This window comes from Eutrigla gurnardus (assembly GCF_963514095.1).
Source record: "Eutrigla gurnardus genome assembly, chromosome: 16".
Lineage (NCBI taxonomy): Eukaryota > Metazoa > Chordata > Actinopteri > Perciformes > Triglidae > Eutrigla > Eutrigla gurnardus.
The window spans coordinates 509,350-521,444 of NC_139927.1; the positions used below are offsets into that span (position 1 = coordinate 509,350).

General features: G+C 40.4%; 1 long non-coding RNA gene across 2 annotated transcripts in view; it reads right to left on the reverse strand.

Moving 5' to 3' along the window:
• LOC311027023 overlaps positions 1-11,417 on the reverse strand; it is a 92,583-nt gene extending 81,166 nt beyond the window's left edge. Inside the window, exons 1-4 of one of the 2 annotated variants that reach the window (XR_014598551.1) lie at positions 11,360-11,417; positions 11,094-11,176; positions 10,869-10,887; positions 10,358-10,660 (exon numbers count right to left, since the gene is read on the reverse strand). This is a non-coding gene — a long non-coding RNA (uncharacterized lncRNA). Of the gene's footprint in view, positions 1-10,357; positions 10,661-10,868; positions 10,888-11,093; positions 11,177-11,359 lie in introns of those variants that run through there. The other variant, XR_014598549.1, reaches the window with a different exon arrangement.
• Between the last annotated feature and the right edge of the window lie 678 nt (positions 11,418-12,095).

Here is a 12,095-nt window from a genome sequence, read left to right on the forward strand (position 1 = left end):
TATAGGAATATTTATATTAATATCTGCACTCATTAAAGGATTGGGGTACCACCTGTGGGTCAACAGGAATTTACAGAATTGAATGACTCTTTTTACCAAAGTTTCTGTATCTTTTTCAACACCTCCCAATTTGTCTCAATAAATAATTGTTGCTGATCTAGACCAACAACTTAAAGTGTAAGTTTGGCGGAAATTGAAAATAAAGCTATTTTCTGAATGAAAATACATCAACTAAGCCGTGGAGGAAGTAATTTTCGCTCATCACGCAGTTCAGAGCTAGCACAGGCGGATAGCTTTATTTTCAATTTCCGCCAAACTTACACTTTAACGCTTTTTATTTGGCAGAATAAACCAGCCCGTATAAAAAAAAAATCCTTCTACTCCCTAAACCTGAAGGGGGACTGGCGCTCCCTAATTTCCGCCACTACTACTGGGCCTGCAACATCAATCCACTTTTATATTGACTCTGCGGTGGAGTTGCAGACGCCTGCCCGCCCTGGGCTCATACTGAGATAACATCTTCCTCCTGCTCTTTGCACTCCACGATTTGCTCACAGCTCCCCATAACTGCCCATAGGGTCTCACCCAATCTGGTCCTCACCAATACCATTAAAATTTGGATCCAGTTCAGGAAGCAGTACGGCTTGCAAAGTGCTTCGATCCTTGCCCCAGTGTTGAATAACTAGGTGTTTCTCCCTTCCTGCACCGATCCTACATTTGGCATATGGTCGGATTAGGGCCTCAAATCTCTTCATGACCTGCATGACGAGGGTGTTTTTACGTCCTTTGCATCTATGTCGGACAAATGCAACCTGCCTAATAGCCACTTTTTTTGGTACCTTCAAATGAGACATTTTATCCAAAAGCAATTCCCTCATTTTCCGAACCGTCCCCCTGAAGCTGAGATGGACCAGTTCCTGTCTCTCAACATACAACACAGAAGACTGATATCCGTCATTTATAATAAGATTGCTCTTCTGAGCCCAGTCCCCACTGTATCGCCTAAAAATCCATGGGAAAAGGATTTGGGGTAGACGTTACTGAGGTCCAGTGGAGGGACATTTAAAACTGGTTCAGTCATCCTCGATTTGTGCCAGGCACGGCCTATTACAGTGGAAGGTGCTTCACAGAGCCCATTTCACCAATGCTAAATAGGTTAAGATACACCCTAGTCACAGTGATGCTTGTAAGCATTGTAAGCAGTCCCCAGCTGATCACACACATGCTCTGGACGTGCCCAAGACTTGCTGAGTTCTGGTCCGATATATTTCAAATCCTCAAACAGGCTCTTAACACAAATTTCGAACCAAATCCCTGACTGCTCCCTCCTTTTAAAAATCTGTCCATCACTACACAGCGTATCGTGGCCTTTACCAACCTGCTCGCCAGACGTACCATTCTCCTTATATGGAAACATGTTTCTCCCCCGACTCACAATAGCTGGATACATGAAATGTTACAATGCCTACGGTTAGAGAAGTTAAGGTTCTCACAGAAGGGATCTTTGACAGCATTCCACAAAACTTGAGACCCACTGCTGGCTTTTATTAGTGATAGTCTCACTGTTATTCCTGATGCTGCTGAGGATACTTCCTAATACTTGGAAGGAGAGAGCACCCCCCCCCCCCCCCCCTTTATTTTTTTATATTTATCTATTTTTTTGTTACTCTAATTATTTGTAATATTTTCAACAATTTTTAATCTATTTGTTTCATTGTACCTGAATTATCTCCTTATGTTATGTGTTATGTAATTGCTTCGTTGTTTACTGTGACTACGTCTGACATGGGCTGTTGGGAGGGATAGTGGGAGTTATGTCGGGGTTTTTCTTTTCTTTTCCCACCTTAAAGCAGATGCAATGATGTATGATACAACTGTTGTACTTTTCTCTTTTTATCTGTCTGCCAAAACTCAATAAAAGAATTTGGAGGAAAAAAAGAACTGAATGACTGATGACCACTATAAATTGACATCAAACAATCAAACATCAAACAAATGTCGCTCAGCAAAGTCCAGACTCTTCTCTGTTCTGGCGCCTCAGTGGTGGAACGAACTCCCGACTAATGTCAGGACAGCTGAGTCATTTGCCATTTTCCGAAAAAGGCTCAAGACTCACCTGTTCAGACTTCACCTCGACTAGCATGACCTCCCCCCCCGAAAAAAAACAAAAAAAAAACACACCCTTATCTATAGCACTCTGATCGTAGCACTGTTGCTCTTGAACTACTAGTTTACTTAGATGAGGACCTTGTTAAAATAATTACCCGTTGGTATAGAACTGGAGGAAGGAGATCGGAGTCAGCTCAAGGTCCAAACAGGGATTTAATCTTGATCAAGAGGAGAATTCACAGAGCAACATGCTGGTCTGTTACTAAGTGTAGACTCAACGTATTGTGAGACGAACATGATATTTATCCATCTTCTTGTGGGTGTGTTTTCACTCAGTTCACAGGGATGGAAGTCGTAAACTCCGATGTTTATCTAAACCTTGCATGGGTTGCAAACCCCACCTTGGTCATAAACCACACCCATGTCGCAAAACACCCATGGGTTGCAAAACACACACAAATGGCCACAGGCCACAGGTCACAGGTCACAGGACACATTTACATTCACCAAACCTTCTCATGTGTAAGTCTTCAGTTCAGATATCTCTCATCAAGAAGTACAAAATTTCCATATCATATCCCTCCTGTTTATGCTGATTCTAAGCATAATCATAACATACATTTTGTGAAGTGTGAGAGCGAAAACCCTATCAGGCAGTTCAAAACATTCTTATTATCCATTATCCTTCTAGAAAGGGAAACTCTCTTACGGTCCCGCTGCCCCGGCAACCACCCGCAGGTACTCCATTTAACAAGGCACAGAAATTATATAAAAATAAGCATAAATTCAAAAGCATTTTGATTACATTGTTGCCCCCAAAAACAAAACATAAATGTCCTCGCCAAGCTAGTCAACCTATCGGGCTTGGCTACGGACCTATCCCTACCTAGTTAAACTATCCCTTGCACGTAAAAAGAACAAAAGAAATGGGGTCACCTTCAATATGTACAAATGCTGTGAATATTTTTCTCCTAAGTGGCTTTAGTCGGCCAATTCAGAAAACTACAACTTCAGTTAGATTTTCTGTAGTCTCATCATAATCAGTAGAATAAACATATCCTTAGTCCGTGGTGTCCTTATCTTCATCAAAGAGGTTACCATATAAATCATCATCTGTCAGATCAGAAGTAACATTTTCTTGTGCTGCATTCTCATAGTCCCCTCGGTGATCATCGGTGATGGGGATCCTTTCGTACAGCATAGTTGTTTTAGTCACAGCGGTGTCAATGAGTCTCTGTAACAGTCCTCTCAAACAGGGGATACAACAACATCCACAAACGATTAGAATGGCAATCATTACGGTTACAGATAACATCATAGTTTTTATAGAACCTGCCCATTTTCCAAAAATGTCCTGGAGCCATCCTGTCAGAGGATCTTCAAAACCAGAGTTTTCAGCTAACTCTGCAGATAGGGAGGTTAATCCATTCAACGCCTTAGTGATGCTGCCATCAGGTGCTGTATTGTTAGGAATAAACGTACAACACATATCTCCAAACATTTTACATACTCCTCCTTTTTCAGCCAACAACATATCTAACGCCATCCTATTCTGCCATGCCATTAAACTAGTCTTATCTAACTGTTGATGTATGCCCCCAATTGCTTCCTTAGTGTAATTTAAAAATGTTTGTTGGTTATAATAGACGTAATTTATCCAATCCACATTTTTATTAACGGTTACCCACCAAGCCAGGAGTGATTCAAATCCTGCAGCAACCTGATTTCTGGCTTTAAACTCATCAGGAACACCTCGAGGAACACCAATTGCATCTATATAAACTCTGTTGTCAAAAGATCCTGCTGGTGCATTTCTTTTTGTTCGTGAATTATGTATCGTCACTTTTTCTAATGCCATTGTGTCATATGGTAAAATATATGTCGGCATTAATAATTGTACCATAGCACATTGGTTCCCTTCCAATCAGTTGGTAATTTTGCTCTGAGTATCTTACCTCCACAGAACCACCATACATCAGCTCTGGCCATGGTTTGATCATTCACTATGTCATCAGTGACATTGCTCTCGCCCTTAATTACATCAATGATGGTTTTACAGTTTATCAATACTCCTACTGACACAGTACCTCTGCTTCGTGTCAAGCAGGTATAATTCCCAGTGTATGGCGTAAACCAAGGTGGTTTAATCTGTGATGACACTGGAGGGAACAGAAGTTTCAAAGTGGTGCAGTTTGTAGCACTCTCTGATTTGTATAATTCTAGCATGCAACGAAAACCTTTTGGATCATTATCTGGATTAAGGGGAAAAGGCACTGTGCCTAACCCTGGCCTGGCTGCTGCACATGCTAGACAATTGGAAGAGGATAACTTGCTGTTTCGGGCTGTGTGAACGATCCATTGTAGCCATACATTTGAGTCTGTGAATCCTGTTTCTAGGGCATACGTTTCCTTCATATTTCTTATGTCTATATATTTTACAGGATTATTTTTCATCGAAGTCGGTTTGGTTGGTGTGGCTGTTACAGATGTTGTCTGATTTCTCGGGCTTGGGGACACTATTATATGGAATATCCCAACCTTGTTTATTCCACTCCCCCATGCTCCCAACACATATGTTCCGTTATCAGTGCGTTTAGGAGTCTTAAGTGTTATTATTACAGGCATGCAATTGTTTGTTTTGCAAATATTTTGTTTTGCAAATATCTTGTTAATTTTCAGTCGGTTTTTCAAGTTAGAATTTGGGTTGTATCCCCAATCCCGTGGTCCTGTATTAGCAATTACCCAACTCCACTTCTCGCACGCACACCCACCTATATGAACAGTTCTACCCCACGCTTTTCTATATGCGCTGCATACCTCCGTGGTGACACAGATATAATTTTCTGTCTCCGGCCAGTGAAAGTGTTGTCCTGAACAGGGGAAAACCTGACATGCATCAATCTGAGCAATGCAATTCATCCCTTCAGTACATTTTATTATCACTACACCTCTACTAGTGTCCCACCTGGATTGTATTCCTATAGCTCTTTCCCTCATTTTATCGTATACCTGGCCTTGTGTCACTATATTTGAAATAAGGAATGCAATTGTGGTCACACATAAAACAGTTATCAAGCATAGCTTTAAATCCGGCATGGTGAATGTTTCTACTTATCTGACAGTGGTATTTGTGCTCTTTTGCAGTGTGTGAGATGGATCCAAGTCTGTCTTTCAGCTATGCGGACTGCTGTGGGTGTAGACAGTAACACTTGATAGGGTCCTTCCCAGCGGGGAGCTGACCAATTCTTTCGCCTCAGGACTTTGATAAACACCCAGTCTCCTGGGTTTATTGGCCCTCCTGTTGGTGCTGGATCTGTAGGAGGAGATACTTTAGACATAATACTTTTGTTCTTCATTGTTTTTGACACGTAGTCAACGATTGTTTCAGTCAATCTTGTATCATCTCCCTTTGTATCTATTAGCGGTACCCTAAATGGCCTTCCATATAATATTTCAAGTGGTGATAATCCTGTACTGTTAGGTTGAATGTGTAAGCTTAATGCTACAGCTGGTAGACATGTTACCCAACTCTTCCCTGTTTCTTCCATAGCCTTCCTCAGTTTTGCTTTAATAGTTCCATTGTTTCTTTCCACCAGTCCTGCTGACTGTGGATGATAACTACAATGGAACCTGAGTTGGATTGAAAATATTTCCGATAGTTTTTGTATTACTTGATTCCTAAAATGAGGACCGTTATCACAATAAATCTTCTCTGGAAAACCATACCTTGGAGCTATGACTGTAGCTAGAATTTTGGCCACAGTTATTGCATCATTGTTCACTGTTGGTGTAATTTCTACCCATTTGGAGAACATATCCACTATTACTAAACAGTATTTCTTTCCTTCGGCTCTGTTTAATTCAATAAAGTCCATACAGATACATTGGAATGGGTATGTTGCTTCTGGGAATTTACCTGGTTTAGGACGTAGTCTACCTTGAGCATTATGTTTAGAGCATATCAATCATGAGGCACAAACATTTTTTGTGTAGTTTTGAAATCCATATGTAGTAAAAATGTTCTCTATTGTGGATACCATCCCTCCTGTTGAGACATGGGTAATCCCATGACTCAATATCGCAGCAAATCTAAATACATTTTTTGGTAGTATAGGCTTTCCGTCGAGGCTCTCCCAAATCCCCGTTTCTGTCTGTGTGGCTCCTTAATTTCGCCACATGTTTTTCTCAGTCTAAGGTGAACTATTTTGCATGTCTCTCAAAATGTCATGATCTATATGTGTAAGCGTAGTCTCAGTAGTATAAATGTCATCTACATTTTTCTGAGTAGGAGCCGCTCGTTTTGCTTCCTCGCCCGCTTTTTTATTCCCCATTGAAATAAAGTCTTTACCCGTAGTATGTGCGGCACACTTGCATATTGCAACTTTTCTTGGCAGTTGAACGGCATCCAGTAGCTGCAAAATGAGATCTTTATGTGTAATAGGTTTCCCTGTAGATGTTACCATGCCTCTATTTTTCCACTGTTGTGCAAACACATGAAGTGTTGAGAATGCATACTGGCTATCGGTATATACAGTTATATCTTTATTTCTCCCTATTTTGCACGCCTCTGTAAGTGCAACAAGTTCTGCTGCCTGCGCAGAGAAATGCGACGGTAAGGAGCCTGACTTCAAAACCTTGTCAGATGTTACTACAGCATATCCACTTACATTTGTCCCGTCAGGATTCTTTTTACATGAGCCATCTACAAATATCACAATATCAGCAGCATCAAGTGGTACATCGGTGAGATCTGGTCTTGGTAAAACTCTAGCACTAGTTTCTCCTACACAATCATGTGCTAATCCATCTGCTTAGTTTGGCAGCAGGGCTGATGGGTTTAATGTAGTGCATCTCTCTAGTGAGATGTGGCTGTGACAGTAGGATAGTAATACAACTAAGATGTCGCGCTGGTGACATAAAAGCTATTTTGTTCTGCATTAGAAGTGCTGAGACCGCATGTGACACCATAAGTGTCAGTGGGTGAAATAACACTATAGAAGCAGAACTCTGCACACTGAGTGCAGCTGCCTGTACTGCCTGCAAACAAGGTGGCATAGCCTTTGTGATGTTATCAAGTTTTGATGAATAATATGCAATAGGTCTCTGTTTTCCTCCAAATGGTTGTGTTAGAACACTAGTCATAAAACCAGTTCTTGCATCGCAAGTCTGAACAAACAGCTTCGAGTAATCAGGGAAAGCTAATACTGCAGAGCTCACTAGAACTTGTTTGAGTCTAACAAAAGCATCATTCGTTCCTTGAGTCCATGTTATTTTGTCTTGAGCTGCCATAGGTTGGTCATATATAGTATTCTGGAGCGGTTGTGCTATTTCAGCATAATTAGCAATCCATTGTCTGCAAAAATTAGTCATACCTAAGAAAGACATCATTTGTCTTTTGGTTGTAGGTTTTGGTGCTTGTAAAATAGCTGTTTTCCTTTTTTCGTCTAGATGTTTACCTGACTGTGAAATATTAAAACCTAAATATTTTACAACCGTTTGCCACAATTGTAATTTATTTTTGCTGACCTTATGTCCTTGTTCAGCTAAGAACTTTAATAGAGCTAAGGTATCTGTTTAGCAATCTATTTCAGTTTTAGACGCTATTAAGATGTCATCCACATATAATAGTATCTGGTTTTCACACAAATTTTACAAATTACAAATTTATTACAAATTTTGCTAAGTTTGCAGACATGGCCATAGAAAAGAATAGTTGTCTGTAGGCAGTCTACCACCGCCTTCATCTTTTCTGATTATTCTAATTGTTCTGCATGCTCCCGTATCGCATAGAAAACATTTTAAAGTTTTATAATTGTTAACCAATAATCTGGTGATCGGTAATTGGTTTTTGATTTATGCTTAAAAATATTTCAGCACTTTCTAGTGAACATACTTCTTCTTCCTCCTCATCTTCTGTGTCTTGGTGTGTGTGTGTGTCTTGGTGTGTGTGTGTGTGTGTGTGTGTGTGTGTGTGTGTGTGTCCATGCATGACCTGATTTATTGAAGTCACGCTGATGAATCATCAACTCGTCTGGGTCTCCCTCATCGTCCTCTCCCCCGCCAGCCTCCTTGACCTCTGCCCTTCGGAGCTCTACGTTCTCGAGCCCAATGTCCAAATTTACCACAACTGTAGCAGCTCTCATCTCCAAATCTCCGTCCTCCCCGTCCTTCTCCTCTTCCTCTCCCTCTCCAGGCTCCACTGTTCACATTGCCTCGGAAATACACATCAGTAAATTAATTAGCATAATTTTCATCATCATCATCATCATCTTCCATGACAAATACTTCACTTGCCTTTTTTGTTCCGCCTTTCTTGGCTTTTCATGGTCAGTCGTAGCTTGTATCCCAGCAGTTCCAACACCAATTAGGTGCTTCCTACGGCTGTTGCTATCGGTGCAGGAGTGGAGAGAGTAGATGCGAAGAGAGAGGGAGGGCGAAGGAGTGGAGCTGAGGCCTGGACAAGAGGCGGTGGTGGCTGAGGGATGATGTACGGGGGAGGGTGGAGACCCAGAGGCACATACTTGTCATCCTGTTTATCTCGGTTGGAGTACAAAACAGGATAAAGTTTATTACATACTGAATCTTTTTCTTTTCCTTTTTCTCCTTTTCTTCCTATCTTTTCCTTTCTTCAACCTCTCTTTTCTCAGTTTCTTCTTTACATTGTCTCACTTACTTTTACTTTCTGTTTCTACATTCCTCTCTTTCTTGCTTCTGCCTCCTCTAACCATGCTTTCGCCTGAGTGTATCCCTCTTTGTTCTACCTTTTCTCACTTCCCTTTAACCTTTCCTCTATTTTTTTTTCTACCAATTCTCTGCATTCTTCCACCTGCAACTTTCCTTTAAACCCATACTTTTTTTCCCACTTCTTTATATATTTTACATTATCTAGAGCTTTCTAGCTCATTCATTTTGCATCTCATTTATATTGAACCTCGTCAGGTTCACAACAATATTTAAAAAAACAACAACAACAATTTAAAACAACTATTACAATTTCCCAGCTTGAATTTGTTTAGTTATTTGTTTATTTATTTATTTATCTATTTAATTATTTTCAATACGTATTTTTATTTCAACGTTATTTCTATTTTACCGGTCTTTTCATTTCTTTCCTTTTGAGTACTCTTACCTATGGGTCTCTAACCCTCCCTGACGTCTTTTTGTTTTCGCAGGCCTTCGGGATTAGTTTAATCTTTGTCCTTCCAAAGACAGCTTACCTGGATTTAGGGTCCTGCCCTAAATCTAAGAGAGTCCTGCTCCCCCAAGCCTTGGCTTGATTCTATTTATTTCCTTTTTCCTATTAGGTCCCTGACCTATTCTAAGAGATCGATCCCCCAAGTTCCCGACTTGCTTTACTTATTAGAAATTTCTTACCCTTTCGATGAGTCCCTGACTCTGTTTGCCTGGCTGGTCCGTCTCCCCTCTGTGGTTGGCCCCGTCACCGCCCCCTCTTCAGAGGACCTGGCCTCCTGTCCAAAACGAGGCTATATGAGCCCCGCGGTGGAGGTCTTTTCAGAGGGTTTCTATTTCCTCTGCCTTAAGGTCTTCAGGTCCTCTGGTACGAAGAGAGGGAAAGATATTGGGGCCCCACGTTGGGCGCCAAAGTGTTAAAATAATTACCCGTTGGTATAGAACTGGAGGAAGGAGATCGGAGTCAGCTCAAGGTCCAAACAGGGATTTAATCTTGATCAAGAGGAGAATTCACAGAGCAACATGCTGGTCTGTTACTAAGTGTAGACTCAACGTATTGTGAGACGAACATGATATTTATCCATCTTCTTGTGGGTGTGTTTTCACTCAGTTCACAGGGATGGAAGTCGTAAACTCCGATGTTTATCTAAACCTTGCATGGGTTGCAAACCCCACCTTGGTCATAAACCACACCCATGTCGCAAAACACCCATGGGTTGCAAAACACACACAAATGGCCACAGGCCACAGGTCACAGGTCACAGGACACATTTACATTCACCAAACCTTCTCATGTGTAAGTCTTCAGTTCAGATATCTCTCATCAAGAAGTACAAAATTTCCATATCAGACCTAACACTTGTTCTACTTTTAGCTCTTACTTTATCGGCAATGATTCGTTGTGGTTTCCTTGTTTCCTTCTTTTGACAAATGTACTTATTGTAAGTCGCTTTGGACAAAAGCGTCTGCTAAATGACCTAAATGTAAATGTAAATGTAATGTAATTGTTGAAAAACACAAACATTTCATTACATTTTTAATAAGACAATAGACAGAATTAGATTTTTTAGAATGCTTATTTATTCACGACACCATTCTCACCAACCACTTCAAAATTCCTCAATTTACCAAGTAAGCACATATTTATTAAGAACAATTGGTTGACATTTCTTATGTTGAACAGCAAGAAGCAGGAATTTTCAGTGAAGTGGCTTCTTCAGTCGAGTCAGAACGAGTCTGGTCTCAGTGGTAACGATCTGAACGTTTGTCCAGCTGCTCTTCCTGAGCTCCATAACTGGAACCCCCTTGGTCATTACCAGACGTGGCCCCCCCCTGGTTGTTATTGCCCTCGAAGTTACCCCTGGTGGATGAAGAGAAGATTCAGCAGCAGAACATAATGTTATAAGAAGAGAAGAAGTTGAAGTAGTAGTGTTTGTACTAGTACTATGAGTTGTATCTCATTTACTTCCACAATTACATGAATGTTGCATTTAGTTGAATATTTATTGTAATGATAGTAGTTTCTTTGTTGAAAACACAATAACAATGGTAGAAACAGAAGTACTTACCCATTGTTTCCATTGTGAACTAAATAGAGAAGAGAACAACAAGATTAGGTTAACTCTTCATGTTTAATCACAGAAAACAGTAACAGTGTCCCAGTAACGTGTGTTTGTAGAGTAATCAGTATGAACACATGGTATAGTGGAGGGTTAAAGACATTCATTGTACACACTCGTGTGTCGTAACTATGTATAAAATATGTTCTATGAATATAGATTCTGCAACTGTACCTCCATAGAAATAGTAACCCCCTTCGACTTCAGTCATGAGGACGACCATGGACAACACAAGAAAGAGCGCGATGCACTTCATCCTGAAAAACAAGAAGCAAATATACGACAGGGGCCACAGTTAGTGACTTTTAAGAAGAAAGTTGTTAATTTTTACTCCTTTTCTCATGCAGGTTTTAAGCCAGAATACATATCAACTGAACAGATGTCTAACAACTGTCCTGGTCCTACTGTCAGTAAATGAGGAATACATATTTAGTCCTTACCTTTCTTTGAGTCAAAGTATGCAGGAGGCTGGCAAAGAGAACTTGAGTGAGCAATGTGATGTAAATCTCTGTGATGGTCCAGTACATCCATGTCTCTTTTTATAGCAATGGATGAACTCCTTTAGTCATTGTTTACCCAGAATTTGGCAATCCAGGAAGGTAAACCAAACGCAGTCTCATTGCATGCTGCAATGTTGTGGTAAATGTCTGATCTGTTCTCTTTCCAAAGAAACTGAAAAAAACTGCCGTCTAACTTTTTTAATATGTTCTTAACCGTTTTTCAGTGTTTTTTCTTCTCCAGCTTCCGTAGTTTTCTCTTCGTTCTGAATCAGAATTGTAAAAGACTTGAATCCAAAATACAGCAAGAAGTTAAATGGACAGATGGTGTTCTAAAAACTATGATTAGGTATTGTAGTTAAAGACATTTGCTCCCATATTTACGGTGGCCCTGAAGGGCAAACGGCAACAACATTAACAAAAACACGACATTAACAAAAATACGACATTAACAAAAACACAACAAAGCGTTGTGTTGTTCTTTTTGTCCTTGTGTTTTTGTTAATGTCGTTGCCGTTTACCCTTCAGGGCCAAAGTACTGATTGCTGTAACTTAAATTCATAGTCCTTCTCAGAATCATAATTTAGTCAAATCCAAACACAGGCATGATACAAATATTTTTCTCACTTTCCAAGGATATGATTATGACTTTATGGATCACTGAGGGGGCCTACCTCGC